Raw genomic sequence first — 18,077 nt, forward strand, 5'->3', positions numbered from 1 at the left:
GAACTACACCAGTCCAAGAATAAAGCCTGACCACTATCTCCAGTCCTCAAATACTGGCATTGTTTTGATTTGGGATACTCAGATGCTTTTATTATTCAGATTATATTCTTCCAATGTAGTCAGTGGAAGAGCAGCCAGAAGGTGAAGGAAAGAACTTTTTCTGGAGCAATTCCGTGAAATAATAAAAATATCTCCTTCCCAAAGGCTATTTGAATGTAGGACTGTGCAGCAGATGTAACCCCCAAAGAACAGCTGCCCAACCTCCTGTGCCTGTCCCCAGCACATGTGGCACAGGCACTGTCCCAGTCACCACTATCCCACCCTCCCCACAGTCAGTGCGTTTCCTCTGGGGACCTCATGTCCCATCTCATCAATGGGACGATTTTCAAATCAGCTATTTCCTCACCTGCCTTGTCTTCAAGATTCTACTAACCAAAGAAACTGCCTCAGAACCTCTCTGCTGAGCCAAACAGAAGACACATGTGCTCACTGAACATACAAAAGCATGGTTTTAAAACCCTGGCTTCCCCAGCTCAACCTGAAACACTCATCCTTAAAAAAATACCTTATTCCCTGCTTATTGATGAGGGTGAACCTCCCCATCAGAGCACATGCTGCTCTGCCTTAGGGATCGCTGACACAGAACGTGTCTTCCAGGAAACTGTGTGATGTGTTCTTTGCATCATGACTCAGACTATTGCATGAAAAATCAATTCCAACACATTATGTCATTGCAAGTAGGGCAGATTATGTATCTACTTAGCTCATCTCATCCCATCCCTATATTTTTTAATTCCTCTTTGAAAGCAGCGGGCTTTCTGCATTCAGCTGGAAGTTATGCCAGAATTTATATCACACGTGGGTAGAAAGCAGTGTAAGTTTGTTCATGGCCAGTTTGCATCACTTGTCCTTGTGCCCATGTAGTCTGTACTGGAATAACTCCATTCAGGGAGTCCCAGGAGGGATGAGAGTCCCATCAGGGATTCTTTCTCTCCCATTTTAACTCATTATTCTCATAAGTAGGGAACAAAGTTTGACAGATACCATGAGTATCACACAAAACCAGATCATTCACACAAATCACTTGGAATTATTTAGATTTCAAATAATGCTCGGGAATAGTGGACTATTGTTCTGAAGTTCATGTCAGAATAAAACAGCCCTTAACACCACTGTACTGCTCTAGACAGTGACACTTAGAGGCACTTGCTCTACAAACTACCATGCCTTGTAACTCTGCCTTCTGTGCCACTGAGTCTCCCCCTAACTCAAAGGACTCAGCACAACTCAGCAGGATAAGCAAGGCCAGCTGGTAATGATGTAAGTAAAAATAGCAGTGAGTGATGCCACTTCTCCATTTTGAGCACACCCTTGTTCCCCTGCTCAATTCACAGAAGAGGTTGAAAACCACCCACTACCAGGCCCCACACGTGCTTTTTAAAAATGCAGCATGTCACATTCCCCTTGAACCAACAGGGTTGGGCAGAGCCCAGACCCAGTGTCCCCTTCAGACAGCACACAGATGTGCCTGGTGAGGCTACCACATACCTGAAGAGAGGACAGGATCCCAGAGGCACCTGAGCCTCCCTTTGCTGCATTAGCCCTCCAGAGATCTTCCAGGGAACTATTGCCAGTACTGAAGTGGAGTTTGTTATGGATCTCCTGCAATTCCCAACCCAAAGATTTTCAAAATCTTCTTTATCATGTGGCTCACCATTATGGAAACAAAATGTTGTTTCAGACTAGTTGTTTTTTTCATGCAGCCATGTCATCCAGCACTTCAGATTTTCTGCAGGAAGGTTGGCTGTGTTTTCTTTGCTTTCATTCTCAGTTTACATCATATTTATTGTGTCAAAAATGTTCTTAATTAAGAGCTTTATATATAATGTCCATATGCAAAGGACTCTACCTCACCATGTTTGACAAAGCTGCTGACAGTAGGCAATAAAAGGAGATTACAGTGTTACAGAGGACAGAACTGTCACTGCTACCACTTCTCAGGAGTATGAGAATACATAACCAAAGCCTTACTCTTCAATAATCTCTCTGAAACAGATTGTTGCCTCTAACCTATTACATAGCCTAGAAAAAATTAACTACGTCGTTGATGTGGAGACACTAGAAGGATCACCCTCTGCTGCCCAGGGATCCCTCTGCACTTTACAGACATTTGTGCCAGTAATGCCTACTGCAGGGATGGAGAGGAAAAAGAAGGGTTTGAATACTAGGAGGCTCAGATAAACATATTCCTGGAGAGGCTTTTCTTATCACTATAGTCTGATAGAATAATTTTTACAAATGAGAGAGAGAAGGGAGGGAGAAAGTCAGACCATGATCTCTACCACCGACACCCCTGCAACTACAGATATAACTGATACGATTTTCAAAAGAGCATTAATAAGTATGGTACAAAAAAATATATCTTTCAGTTTGGCTAAATTTGTTCTGTACAAGGGCTCTCATAAACACTGCCTAGCTTCCAATAGATACAGCCTTACTGTAAATTTTTTTGCTCCTAAGACACTTGTGCACATGCCTCTGCCACCTGATTTGAGACAGACACTCTGATGTCTGTACCTTTGATGATAACTCTCAGCAACACTTCAGGTGTTTTCCTGGCTGAGGCTGGAGAAGATCCTAAACACCCACTGCCTTGGCAGATGGGGAATTCATTTGCTATTTCATGTGCTAGGCCTGGCCCAGAGGCATTCTGGAGAACACCAGCTGCTTTGAGCCTCTGCGAAACCCCACCGCAGAAGTGTTGCAGAAGAGACCATCTTTCCCATGCTTGGTTCCCCTTATGAACGAAAAGGACCTGAAAACCTGTAGGTATATGCTTAGGTAAATGCTTGAACCAGGACATGTCCCAAATTATCTCCCTGGGTCAAAATTGTGTAGTGGCACACATATTACCTCCCATGGTTATTTAAGGGGTGAAACACACACATCCTCATTGCCTCAGCTCCATGCCTAAGGTATCACACCTTCTGTCTCCTCCTTAGCTAGATGGATAGCTGTCACTAGCAGACTTCCTACTCTTCACATAAGCAGCAAAGAAGCTAATATTTATCATGCAAACAAAATTGTATGTGCCACTGCCCTGCTTTCCAAAGGTGCTCCTGTATGTGCTATGATTAATTCCATTTATCTGTAATTCGAAAAATTAGAGTTGAGTAGTGAAATTTCTCCAAAAGAAAGAGAAAAAACTCTGGGCTTTGCACTGAGGCTATTGTATTATAGTAACTGAAGATGAAAAACTTGTTGTAGTTGGGTTGGTAAGGACAGCCAGATACAGCTACAAGGCTTCCAGGCAAAAGAAGGCCAATGCTCCTCTAAAATTCTTGAATCTTTCCTTTGCTTCTTTCACTAGGAAAGCAAAAGAAAACTTGAGAATTCAAAAAGCGCATCTAAAGTCACAGTGAAATGAAATCCAGAATTGCCACACTTTATAGCTGATCACTGGAAAATAAGCTAAAATAACAGTATTTGGAATAAAAATAAGTATTGAAATAGGCAGTATGGAGTAAACTTTCCCTTTTTTCTTACTATCTCAGAAATTAGATACTTTACAAGGTGGTTGTTGCCTTTCAAGGAAAATCAGGTTCCAGCATTGCCATTTCTTTGTGACTTACCAGAAAAAACCCTCACAGGAACATCCAGCAAAGCAATCTGACTGTTTTCCAGCAGAGATAACACATCTTAATGGGGCAGTGCTCTCAGAAATGCTGAGAGCAGGTTGTATGCCCTGCTTTTATGAAAGATACCTTTCAATCACACAGCTTCCTTTTATGCTGCTTTGGCCATGGCAGTCAACTGAAAATCGTGCCAAATGGATTAGAAGAATAGAGTGACATAGATCCAACCTGAGAAGTGACTTTTTGAGCTATTTGGCAAGAAATGGAAGGTAGGACTGCAAAGATAACTGAATTTAATATTTCAAAGTTGTAATTATAAATGATGAGTGCACTCAGAAAATGGAAAATACTTTGAGGGAATCATCTGTCAGAGGAGGAAGAGAAGAGTGACCCAGCAAGAGCACAGGTGTCAGTGAGTTACCCAAAAATGAAAACAAGGGCAGGAGGATACAAAAACAAATATCTAAAAGACACTGACAAAGAGAAAGGGAATTACTCTTTCTCATTTGTCCTTGTTCCTTCCATCTAATTGCCTTTTTACACTGGCTTGCTTGCTGGGCTGTCTCCTTTCCTGGGCAATGTGCCCAGGTGGCCAAGAAGGCCAATGGCAGCCTGGCCTGTATCAGCAATAGTGTGGGCAGCAGGACCAGGACAGTGATTGTCCCCCTTGGCACTGGTGAGGCCACACCTCGAGTCCTGTGTCCAGTTCTGGGCCCCTCAATTCAGAAAGGACATTGAGGGGCTGAAGTGTGTCCAGAGAAGGGCAACAGAGCTGGAGAAGAGTCTGGGGCACAAGTCCTGTGAGGAGCAGTTGAGGGAGATGGGGTTGTTTAGCCTGGAGAAGAGGGATCTCAGGGATGACCTTATCACTCCCTACAACTTCCTGAAAGGAGGCTGTAGCCAGCTGGGGGTCAGTCTCTTCCCCATGTAACAAAGAACAGGACAAGAGGAAATGGACTCAAGTTGTGCCAGTGGAGGTTTAGATTGGATATTAGGAAAAAATTATTTGAAAGGGTTGTCAAGCACTGGAACATTGGCTGTCCAGGGAAGTGTTGGAGTCACCATCCCAGAAGGTATTTAGAAGCTGTGTATCTGTGGCAGCTGGGAACATGGTTTAGTAGTGGACTTGGCAGTGCTGGCTAAATGGTTGGACTGGATGATTATATAGGTATTTTCTAAACTAAATGACTGTATGATTCTAACTATCTGATTTTTTTTTTTTTTACTGTTGCTTTTCCTCTTGATGCCAGGAAAGTGAAACATAGAAATACAAGATACTAAAATCATGCCAGAAATACAAATCTGGTAAACAGTCTCATGGAATCTAGAAGAGAAGTGAAAACACAAACATATAAATAATGTTGTATATGATATAGATAACATTATGTAAATAATAGAAATTATATACAGTGTAAAAAATAGATATATATGTGTAATTTTGGTCTTTAAATTATAGATTAGAAATAGAAAATTATTGAAATGAAGCTATTATCAGAATTAATTCAAATGAACCAGACTCACAGATGTATAAAGCTTTCTTTCCAATGGACAATTAAGAAGAATATCACTAAATAAATTAGAGGTGCCTGCAAGAAAAGGCCCATTTCTAAGTCCTGCCATGATAACCTCTGGAGACAGTTCAAAATAAATGAATAAATAGAACTAATCCATATGCTTTTGTTCAAATATGAATCTTGCATTGCTAAATAGCTCAGGGTCAGTAAAAATCAGTGGCTCCCATCTCAGTGTGTCTTCAGGGGAAATCTGTGCGAGGGGACCCTCAGGCGATTGGGGGAATACATGATAGCATGGCTTGGTCCATCATGCACACTGCTGAAGTGCTGGCAAGGGAGGAACAGTGACCCCTGAGGAAAAGACGTTGGAGGGGAGCAGGGATGGCATTGGGGACAAAATACTGGAAGGGCCAGAGGTCTGCTTAAGTATCAGAACTCGTATCAGACAGCTACTTGTGCCTACTGAGAAGGGGTGAACTGCCCTGGTAGATTGTGTACGGGTTTTCCCCAGGGGGATCTCTCAGCAGCTGTGCTCTGCAGTGATGCCTGGGTGAGTTGGCAGACAGGGAAGGGATGAAGTTTGCTACCAGCACAAACAATTCAGTCTCTTTATGAAGGTGAACAGGGTAAGACAGGGTGGTACTTTTAAATTAGGAAAGGAGTTTTAACAGTAAAACTGTTACTCAATCTTTCACTAATCTTTACCAGATCCACCTTAAAAACAAACTCGGGCATTCCTCGGTTCCAACACAGGGAAATCTGTCCTTGTTCTCCACTACCCACACATGCTGGTTTCTCATTTCAGTGTAAAATGAGAAATAGAGTATGATTTCATTTCACAACAGCATTATTTTTTCTTAGGAAAGACCAAGAGACATCAGAAAAACCAAATAGGATAAAACCAACCAGGGACAATACCACTTCAAAGCCAGGGAAAAAAGTCACAGCACAGGTGGAAAGAGAGGTGGACAGTTAAAACTCTCCAAAGCTGAATCCAGTGAGAGACATTATGCAAGGGGCTTTTTCAACTGTATCATCAATAAAAGAAAAGCAGGATAAATATGGGCCTGCTGAGGAATTGTACAGGAGACCTGGTGACAGAGGAAATGGGAAAAACCAAGCTTGATGCCTTCTTTCCTTGGTCTTTATGGGTAAAACCAGTCTTCAGGAATCCCAGGTTCCCAGGACCAGTGGGAAGGTCTAGAGCAAGGAAGACTTACCCTCTGTGAAGGAGGACCAGGTCAGGTATCATTTCAAGGAATTGGACACACACAGGTCCATGGGACCTGATCTGATGCATCCATCAGCGCTGAGGGCATTGACCAATATCATTGTAAGGTCAAGCCTGACCACCTTTGGAAGGTCATGGCAACTGGGAGAGGATCCTGAGGACTAGAAGAAAACAAATGTGAGTCCTGTCTTCAAGCAGGGGAAGAAGGAGGATTCAGAAAATTACGGGCTGGGCAGACACATCTTCATCTCTGGGAAGGTGAAGAAAAAGGACAGTGTCCTTAATATCTTCTTTGCCTTGATCTTTTCCAGTAAAACCAGACCTTAGAAATACCTGGGATTGGATGTGGCTTCCTCCTCAAAGGGAAGAGGAACTATAAAAGACCTAATATTACACCAAGTAAATGGTCATTATAGTGTCCATGTCTCAAGTATAAATAAATATTTAAATTGAGGAAACAAAAGGTTGTATAATGAATATTTTTAAAGATAACATGAACAAGTATGAAAATGCATCATATCACACTGACTTTTCAAGATAGAGGCATAATTCTATTCCACTCCACCCAGTCAGTCCCTTAGAATTTACACTCATATATATATTTCTTTTTTTAAAAATCTAAATAAAATATAATGTATAGGAAAATTTGTGCTTCAGGGCATTCAATGAGCACCATGGAAAAGAAATCCCTGGCCTTTACCTGAATTTAGTGTTATTAGTTCTGCTGAAAAATGCACATTTGTTTCCTCCTGCAACCACTATTTGCCTTTTGTCAATTTTGTCAAACTCTCCAAATTACAGCAGATTATCATCACTATTACACCCATATTTCTTCTAAATGCTCACACAGACAAGGGAACCACACAACTATGATGCAGTAACAATAATTTTGAGCAGGGCCAGCATGCTGCCTTTGCAGTCTGAGACCTCTGAAATTTGTGTGGTCTGAGATGACCCCTTGGGCAAGGTCAGCAGAATCTCAGCCACTTGCTTCCCAACCAGCTTAGCCAGTAAGCAGATTATGGATGCACTTGGAGAGTTTCTGAGTGCTTAACCCAATGAGAGCCCTGCCGTGTTTTGCAGTGCCTGGCCCATGAAGATGTGCAAGGCTGCAGAGGCTATGCCATTTTTGATGACAGTGCTCAGTGCTGAACTATTATCTGCCAGAACAGCTGGTTAATAGGGAACCATCCAATATTATTTGCTTATAAGCCAGCTCATAAATGATGAACACTACTCAGTCGCTTTCTAAATCCATACATGTTTCGTCATCATTCATCATAAAGAGGAAAAGCCAAGTTAACTATGTATCTGTCAACAAATGTTTCACCTTACCTGCCCCTGCATTAAGAAACACCTATTGAATGCAAAGATGTTTTTTTCACAAACAAAAAGAATGTTCAAAGCCTCATGCAATACTTATTTTCTTTATTTTTAGCGTAGGCAATATGAACTTTATTATATTTATATTTAGGATGGATGATAACACTATGATTTTTTCCATTGAATGACTGCAGTTTTATCTACCTGTTTATAAAGCTGAAAAATGTAATGGGAAACTCTAACAGATTGACAGATTACACCTGGGTAATTTCCAAGGTGTTCCAGTTCTGCCACTCCTCCCTGTGCCCTCCCACTCCATGTGTCCCTGTAGTATGCTTCCACTCTGCTCTTCCCTCCCACACAAATCCTTTTGACTGATGGGAAGTCCAGTGGGTTATCCAAGGTGTTTCCTTCAGCATCCCGGTGGGCTTTGGATGTGCCCATCATCTTCAGCACTACCTGTAGGTGTCCATGCTCCTGCCAGTGAATTTCCCACCTCCTGATGTTCACAGAATGGTTTGTTGCTGCCTTCTCCTTGTTTTTTTTCCCCCCATTTCTGCTCTTCTTTTCACCACCCTTGCCTCCCTTTCTCCACCCAGTCTCCTCCCAAACAAATTACCTGGTTATCCCTGTTTTGCTACATTTATTTCCAAATGCCTGACACCACTACATGTGCAATCTCAGCATTAAATGTCATTAATGATATGGTTTCCTAGGCACAGCTGCCCTTACAAGGCTCAATTCCCCAGAAGATCTTGAATTCCCCTTGAATTGCCTGGTTCATACTAGTTTCAGTTGGCTTGTCTTGGATGCTTTCTGAGACACAGTATCTTGCCTGTGTCTCAATTCCCCCATTCAGCTTCAGGTAAGCTCAAGCACTGTCTTGTCCCATATAAAGTTTCTCCTGTAACATGTTTTTCTCACCTTGTTTTGTGTTCACGACACATCCTGCTCTCCCTTCCCTTCCCAGTCACAAGTCATTAGCCTGAACATGTCCTTGGGACACCATCCTGCTTCCTGCAGGGGTACCATCTCAACACCATCCTTGTCCTCTGCAACCCACAACGCTTTCCTGGTGTTGGAGGGACACCCAGTCTGAGCACTGTGCCAGTCCAGGCAGTGAGGCAGGGGCAGGGCACCGGGGCAGATACAACCTCCTATTGACTGGAGGCTACACAAAATGTCCCTGGGACTCAGGTCTGTCCAGATCTGTCACTGCTGGAGGTGGGTTTATCTGCATCAAGGTTTGTCCTTGAACAGATGTGCATGCTGCTGCTTTGTTTCAGGGAGGAAACAAATTTTCTGGGTGATACAGCTTTATGGAATGAGGGCATTGGTGGACCAATGCCGCATTTTTTCCCCAGGGTCCCCCATGGAGGCACTTAGGCGGCACTCCAATAGCACCTATGCAGGCACTCGATCTCACCCTCGCAGGCAGTCGTGAACAGCCCCTCACACACACAGGCTGTGCACAAACCGGAGACAGAGGCGAGAGGGATTCTCTGCATGTAGTTCCAAGGCCTTTAATGCAACCAACACACTTGAAAGGGAACAGAGGCAAAGAACCAATAACAAACCCCACGTGTGTTTTTATCCCGAAGGGTCCCAGGGGCAGGCAGATCATCAGAAGCCAATGGTCTGAGGGCCAGGGGGCAGAGGCAAGGGTGAGTGACATAACAGGGGCCAATGGGAGAAGGGATGGGAGGGGGGAGAGAGCCAGTGACCAGTGGAATCTCAGTAAAGGGAGAACTTTCTAGTACAGTAGTGTGGGGGGAGACCACTTTGAAGTAACATGGGGGTTATAAAGTGGACTTAGCCAGTACAATACAGCTTTACTGAGAATTGACCAAACGTGGGTTGGCTAAAAAGGGGAGTAAGAAAAGCAAAGCATTGTGCCACATTACTTGACACCTGATGGGGAAAATGCAGTTTTCCTTTGTAAGTATCTGGGAAAAGTATTTTCTATTGGCGGATATCTTGCTCACAGGTGATAAATAATTTATTGTAGTAATTTTAGTAGGAACACAAGTTTTGGGAGACCTCTCTTATCCCTGCAGCTGGTCAATTCCCCTTTTAGGCACCTGCTGCAAATTCAAGACAAGCAATTTTGTAAACACGAAAATAGGATGTTATGATTGGGACACCTGATGGAAGGGTAGAGGAAAACACAGAAGAAACCTGGACTTCCTTAAGTGCAACAATTAAAAACAGGTGGTGATGTTTCACTACAAAAGCACAGGTGAACAGGACTTCATTTTTATTCCTATAATTTATAAAACATTTTATGAAGACAGCTGACCACTGTGAAACAAATGACTTGCTCCATTGATTGATCTTCCTTCCTAACAGCTAAACTAGATGAAATGCCAGTTGAGCAGAAAAGCCTGAGTAAGCATTTTCCATGTAAGAGGTTTCATTGTATTATCTGGTATCCAAAAAGACCTGATTATGTTCTTACCTAATATCAGTAAAGATCTGATTATATTCTTTCCTGATCTCTACTTCATAGGAAACATTTTTAAAGGTTATCATTGCTCGTGTCAGTGATATTTCTGCTAAGCTCCGTGCCTCTCCTGCTCCCTCCTTTGGTGCCATGGCTGCATTCCCTGTAATCTCATCTAAAAGGTCCTTCTGTGTTGTTTCTAGTTCCTTAATCTACTGTGGTAACAAACCATGGACAGTGGTAATATTTATAGAGGTAGTTGGAAGAAGGAGATTAATTAAAAGCCATTTTGAAAGGAAGATGGTCCCATTGCTTTAAAGACAAAGATATCAAGACCTTGGAGCTGTAACTGCTTTGGAAGGTTTACTTTCACTTTTAAAGCAGATGTCTCTGTTGTTATTTAATTAGGAATAAACTGGAATAGCTGGATGCTATGGGAAACCTGCTCAAAAGCAGATGTCATCCAAACTGTTTTAGTTCATGCAAAGCACTTGCAAACTCCGGAGGGTTATGGCCTCTTTTAGTTAAACCACAGAGCCTGTAACATGTAGTGCTTATTGTTTTATTTAATGCAACTCGTTAAAAACAATTTATCAGGGAACGTTGAGATTGTCCCATTCCCTGACTTGTCTTGTCCTTCCCTCAAGAACAATTCAAGGATGTTCTGCTCTTTTTTGATATGTAAAATCAGGCACAATCAGGTAGTACCTTATTAGCACTAAGCACATTTTCAGTCAAAAAGAAATGTAATGCAAATGCATAGGTTTGGAGAAAATCTTAAGCACAGCTGAGACCTTCAAAGTTCTTGTAATACCAAATTGCTTTGACTGGCCTTTCATTCTATGCTGAAATGAGTTTTTTTCACTGACAGATGGAACTTCTAAAATTACTCTAAGCAGACTTTTTCTAATTTCCCTCCATCCCCAAACTCTTGCCTCACAATGACTACAGCAAAGTTTTGGGCCATTTTAGTAGAGTAGTGAATTGAAGCAGGAAGAAAGCGTGTCACTGGAGGTCTGGGAGCTGTGACACTGGTGCATTGGAGATGGACATGGAATAAAATATGAAGAACTGTTATCTTTTCTAGAGAATACAGGATTTGGGTCCAGGATTAGATAGCCTGCATTCAAGTAGCCTTCCCTAGATGTCCATTTGCAATAATGAGATGCCTTGTTCACATAAGAACATTCATTTACTTATCTTAAATTGAGCTAAGCTACATCCCACCATTAGTATGTTTTCTAAATTGAATAAAAGGCTAAAGGATGAATTCAGTTTTTGGACTGTAATTAATGTCCACAGAATGATGACACATTTATTCAGTAGTAATGCGAACTGATGAGGTGGAGGCATCTATAGAGTTGCTATGATCATGATGGAATTGTTAATGTTGAAGGGTTGTAACCAATATTTAAACAATTGAGAACAGTGCTGTTTATGCCTTGTGGCTGCTCTGACCATGGTTTGCTTTAACAGAGCTTGTGCTTCAGCTGGTTTGGGTTGTGAGAAAGCACACTGCTATTTTCAAGATGTGCCTGTACATCTATTGGTCCCTCTGCCTACACGGCCAAGCAAGCTTGCAGGGGCACCATTTATGGAAAGCTTCTGCTTCCTGCAAGTGCATCTTTGAACCCAGCAATAAGGAGGGCTAACTTTACTCCAGGAATTTTGGTGAACTTGTGTCTTTCTACCTAACTTCAGTCTGGCTGTTCAGTAATGTGTGTAGGAGAAGCAACAGAGATTCAGAGGGGCCTATTTAATTGCAGCCTAATTTTCTGTCTTGACAGCAGCAGCACTGAAATTCTCTGAGGGGTTTTTCCCATTTCTGTGTGCCTGTGCAAGGAGAAGCATTTCACTCTGCCTCTCCCCCAGCGGCACAGAGCTCCTGTCAGCCTCAGCAAAACAGCTGCTTCCCTGGAGAAACCACTCCTAGGCAAGCACATACTGCTGTGGAGCAATAAGGCAACTGGCTTAAAATTGCATTTTTTTACTTGAAAAATGTTTGGGGTAAATACTTCACTCTGCATATAATTATTAATCTGTATTTCAGCTTTTCTTTAATCTATTTCTAGGCAAAGTAGGACTTTATATAACCCTGATGAAAACATCTGTCAAGTAACAGGAAAGAAATAAGTACAAAAGATTTGTTAATAAAACAGTAAAACTATCTAGAGACATAGCATTACAACGAGGGAGCTTAGTGCTCTAATTAAACCATCTGCTTTTAGAATTGATTTCCTTTAGCAACTGGCTTGATTGCTGGGGCATCCCTGCCTAGCACTGAGCTGAGCCCCCAGACTTGCCTCAATCAGTCTTCCCTGGCTGTGCAGGCACTGTCCTTCACACCAGCTGGCTCAGATGGTGCAAAACGGCCCCCAGAGCCACTGTTCTCATGCAGGAACACTCCAACGAGGTGCCTCCTGTCCCAGAGGGTTGATGTCCCCTAAGCTGGGGCCATTTCTACCTTGTCCATATGCCTCCTTCACTAGGGTCTATGCTGAAACAGTAAATGGCAGCCCCATCATTTGGGAGAACAGGGAGGAGGAATAAAGTAACCTTCCTCCATCCACTGAAGAAATTTCCTTGGTTTAAAGATAGTGGCTACTGACTGGTTTATGACATGGAACAATAAATATTTTGGAGTTTTCATCCAGAGCTTAACTGGAAGAACTTTGCAATTTTAAAGCTTTGTGAAGAAGTCAATCCCTGTGCCATTCAGCTCTGCTGAAACATCATCAGGCGTCCACTGCCCAATTTCTTTTCCAAACATAACATGCTTTCACTGCAGATGAGCAGGTTTTCCTGCTTTCTTTTTTGTTGTGTTTGTCTGCTTTTCCTGGCATGGTGGGCAGGAGAAGCAGAAATGCCATTTCTATTACCACAGGCATGAGGATCATGCTCATAGTTGACTTCTTTTTACTGAAGATCTTTCACCATCTAATGAAATAAAGTAAGTCCCTGCAAGTGTCAACCACTGGGATCCAATGCTTGCAAAACAAATGTGCAGGAGCCTCCCCAGCAGGAAAGTAGGCAGCAGTGGGGGTGGCTGGCCAGAGCCAGTATGCAGAGCTGCTGGGAAGCAGTGGCACAGGTTACACATACTGCCTTACCTGCACTCACTGAACTCAGCCTTGTAAATCCAGAGAGCAAAGCTGAAAGCATGGGAAAAGCTAATTAAATGCAGCACTCAATTAAAATCCCTCTAAAAATTTTTATTAGTTTTGTGCAAAACAGTTTACTCATCCTTTTACTATTCTTCTCAGTTTCTTTATGAGGACAGACTGTTTAGGTGAGCTGAAAAACCAATGTGTAGGGTAATCCCTGAGCCTGGGCAGTTAACCCTTTATGTGCCAATTTGATGTGGTCTAAGCAGAGTGCTGAGCTCTGCATGCATGCTCAGCTACCCAGAGAGGAATCATAGAACCATAGAATACCGGGTTGGAAGGGACCTCATGGACAGTCTGGTTTAACCTTTCTTGACAAAAACATCATCTAGGCGAGATGGCCAAGGACACTGTCCAGCCAAATCTTTAAAGTGTCTAATGCTGAGCAATCCACTATTTCCCTGGGGAGATTCTTCCAATGGCTGATTGTTCTGATTGTAAAAAACTTTCCTCATGTCTCTGGTCAGAATGTCCCCAGGAGTAACTTTTACTCCTTACCCCCAGTATTTTCAATGTGACTCCTTGTAAAAAGGGAGTCTCCATCCACTTTGTAGTCACCCTTTAAATACTGGAGCATGGAGCTTCTCAAGGTTGAACAAGCGCTCTCGGCTTTTCCTCATGTGGAGTCTTCCCAGTCCTTAAATTATCTCTGTGGCCTTTCTCTGGACCTTCTCCAGCCTGTCCACATCTCTTTTTGCCTAATGGGGACCAAAACTGAACACAGCATTCCAGGTGTGGTCTCACAAAGTGCTGAGTAGGATAATGACTCCTTTACTGCTGCTGGTGATGCCCTTGTTGATGCAGAAGCTTCTTGGCTTGAAGTGATTCCTGACCACTTCCTGGGGTGAAAGAATCCAGCCTAGCCCAAAGAGCTGCAAGCAGTTTAAAATAATCCCTCTAAAGCTTCCTGGAAAAGGGTATGAATTGCTGTTTGAGCCCTTTCTGTTGTTTTCTACACAGTGTTGGCAGAAAGACACACAGAAGGTGGTATGTCTGTAATAACTTTTATTTTCTTCCCCTTCAGCTGTGCCAAGAAGAGGAGCCTAGTGTGAAAATATGTCTCTAAAATTAAAGCTAATTTATCAGGAGCACCCCTAGTTATTTTCTTTAATTTTAAAAGCTGCCTTATGTTGCATTAACAGAGGCTTGAACAACATGTTCTTTATAGGCAGGCATAAAGTGCTTGTAACACAGATGGATGACAACAGGATCACACAATGCTCCTGGATGCTCTTCCAACCAGAGGGATCCCATCCAGCCCCCAGCCAGAGTCCAGTGGGGCAGGGGACACACCTTGTGGTGGGGCTTTTACCCTACAGCACCCAGCAGCACCCCACAGCCTCCTATCCACACTGCAGTAGCACAGGGTGCCAAGCAGTGCCCATGGACCCTGGCATTAGAGGCAGAGGGCTCTGCCAACCCCTGACCTATCTCAACTGACTGAGTAAAGCCCATGGGCTTCACAGCCATGGTGGGTGATGGCTCTGCCAGCATGTTGCCCGTGAGGAAACTTCTGTTGCTGCGAGTTGGTTTGGTCAATCTCAAATTTTGTGTTTGCTGCGGAGAAGATGATAAGGCACGCACAGAAGACAGCAGTGCTGATGCCTCACAGACTACAAAAGATGCCATGTCAGTGTTCACACTGGGTAAAATGCTTAAAGGTGGCATGAGTTTGGAAAACTGGCAAGTTCCAGGTGCAAGTATCTCTGTGCCTGTGAGTGGTGCCGGGCCAGTGGAGGCTCACCATACTCACGGTTTGGTTACCTCATGTTTCACAATGTACAGACTGTCTGTGCTGTCCTCTAGATGTCAGTGACAGCACATCCCAGCTCCCTGCTTCCATCCACACCCCATCATGGCTGGGCCAGGCTCTTCCCTCCTTCCCTTTCCCTAGCTTCATTGTCTCTGATACAGGACTGACACTCTGTGGCAGCACCAAAGGAGATCATCCTCCAAAGCACACCGAGATGGAAATCTGTGACTTCCATTTTTTGAAAAAGCTGGTTTCCAGTTTTCCTGTGGGTTGCCACTCCTTGGTAACACAGTGTCTCACTATGCACCAGTGGACCATCCAGATGTCCATGATAAGATGGCTGTGCTTTCCCAAAGCAGGTATGCTCTCCTCAGAGGTGATCAGGTGATCCCTGACCAAGATGGGGAATGCCACACCAGTGTGTGCTGGTGGTGTTACAGCAGGACCTTCCAACAACGGATAGCTAAGGAGGTGCAGGAGAAACAGAAGGCTATTGAACAACTTCCTGTGCTAATTTATATGAGGCAAACTTATTATTAATGGAACTGCTGGTAAAATAATTTTCCATCAAAGCCTTTCTCAATGAAAAATGAGGTGAGTGAAAGTACACATAACCAAAGTCTCTCTTTGGGGCTTCTATCTTTCAAGAAAAATGTGAAAAATAATGATTGCATTGGCTTGTTTTCCATCTCTTTATTCTACAAGGAAAGTGGGTGATGTTTTTCTAAACATCTCTAATGTGAAGATCTTCAGTCAGCACAGCGTGAAGACCATATTCACTAGAGACCTCATTCTCTAACTTCAGCCTTTCTTCAGCCCTCCACCTCCCTTTTTATTCCCCACGATGTGAAAAAGGTCTTCAGAAAGGTACAACAATTACATAGTTTGCCTTTATTGATCCCCTATAGTGCTAAGTCTCTAAGAGCATCTTTTATAAGGACTGCTGCTGATTGGTTGAAGATATTGCTAAGATACTGTAATGCAGTTGGGTGGGATAGAGGAAGCTAAGAAAACCTGAAATGTTTTTCTAGTTTCAACTATCACCATCCCTGGAGATGTATAAATTTTAGGTCATCCTAACCCTGAGAGGATGTTGAGCAAGTCTTCATGGTAAAGTAGATCCTGTAAAGTTACAATGATCAAAACTCTCCCCAGTCTTTATCTGGGAAAAGCTGCTGAAGCAGTCACCATTTCATGTTTTATTTAGGACATATGCAACAATGTTTTTCTTCCTATTATTATTGTTAAACATAAGAGCACACGTCCCATTGGGGTTTGGAGAGCATGAACTCCACAGCAGCCCTTGGAGCAGTGATGCATCTACTCTGGGGGCTTTTGGCTGCCACAGTGAGAGGTGTTTTCTCATGAGCAGTGCATTGCAATGGCAATTGATTACCCTGGGAAGAAGATCATCAGTATGTTTGTTACATTTCCCTTATAAAATATCCCAAAACTTCTCATTCATCTTCATAACCTCTCAGCTGGTGACACAAGGCAGGGAGACTGATGTGAAGCTGGGGGTGGTGGCAAAGAGAAGACACAACAGCACAGAGATTGCATTTGAAGGTACAAAAAGGTGTAAAGCAAGGAGAAAAGGCAGGAAAATACTCTGATGAATGTGTTGGAATTCCAGGTAGGATAGTACAACAAGGGGTGGGGGATTGAGCTGTGGGAGGAGCCTGCTGAGAGATGCATGCAGGGAGCAGGTCAGAGCAAGCACCACAAGAGTGATTTTGTTGGGACAAACCCAGTGATTTTGTGTTGACATTAGGAAATCTAGGCAGCAGCACTGTGCTGGGGATGAATGAGAAGCAGCAGCAAAATCTGCCAGAGAAGGGGAAAAGGGGAGAGCCTGAGCCCTGTGCAGAAACAGAAGGCAGCATTCGGCTGCTGAAAGGAAGGAGACAGACTGTGTATGTGCTTGGGGAAAAGTGGCCATTGCCCTTGTCTTGCTCACCACAGCCCACAAAGAGAGCCATGACCACAACAGATCCCAGGCCCCTCACATACAGGGTTTTATGTTGGAGTAGCTGCTGTCTGCCAAGGGTAGTCATGTTTCTTGTTCAAACTAGTGGAGAATAGGGATTTGCCTTTACAAACATTTTTTAATATATATGTCTATTAAACTGAAATAAAATTTTTAAAGTTTTTTAAAAGCTAGCTGGCTAGCCATGGTCTTTCCAGATCTGTATTTCACTCCTGCAGCTGTTGTAAGTTCAAGGAGCGCATCCCTGGCTATCGATTTTTCTGACACCTTTGAATTAACTGAAGGTTAAAGTCTGTCAAGAGAATGTTTAATTCATGTATTTAGCAGGCACAGTTCTTTCATCTGCCAACACAATATGCCAGGAAATATGCTAAATTGGAGCAATAGCTCAATCAGGGCTAAAACAAGAAACTGTTAAACAGCAATGCTTCTGCCAAGACACTGAGAGCTAGTATCAGGATCATCTCTAATTATGAATTCTGCTAGCTGAAGTAATTAAAGAGCTCATTCTGGACTTGCTTCATGGAGCTTCTCCATGCTATTGACTAGTGGGAATCTCCTCATCCTGGCAATCTCAATTGGCCCTGGATGTCAGTGGTGCCATCAGGAGAACTGGACTCTGCACCAACTCAGCCACTTCTTCTACCTGACAAAAGCACAGCTAAGGCAGAAGAAACCAGCTCATATGATAGGTAATTCCTGCAAGGGAGACTTATTCAAATGAAAGAACAACCAGGACAATGAAGACAAGCTGGCCACGAATAAAGTTCAGCTGGAATTTGGAAGAAAGTTTATTTTTTGCTGCAAGAGAAGCAGGATTTTGAGACAACCTTCCAACTAGCACAGCAGAGCCAAAAAAAACACAGGAAAAAATATCAACCCAGACCCAATGTTGTGCTTTTAGCTGGAGTTGGGTAGTTTTATGAAATAGACTCTGTGGCAACATAGGAAACAGCATAGGTCTTGTCTCTGTAACCCAAGAATCTCCTCTAGGCTGATTATTTAATGCAGACCATGAAAATTGTTG

This window comes from Corvus cornix, chromosome 3 (assembly GCF_000738735.6).
Source record: "Corvus cornix cornix isolate S_Up_H32 chromosome 3, ASM73873v5, whole genome shotgun sequence".
NCBI lineage: Eukaryota > Metazoa > Chordata > Aves > Passeriformes > Corvidae > Corvus > Corvus cornix.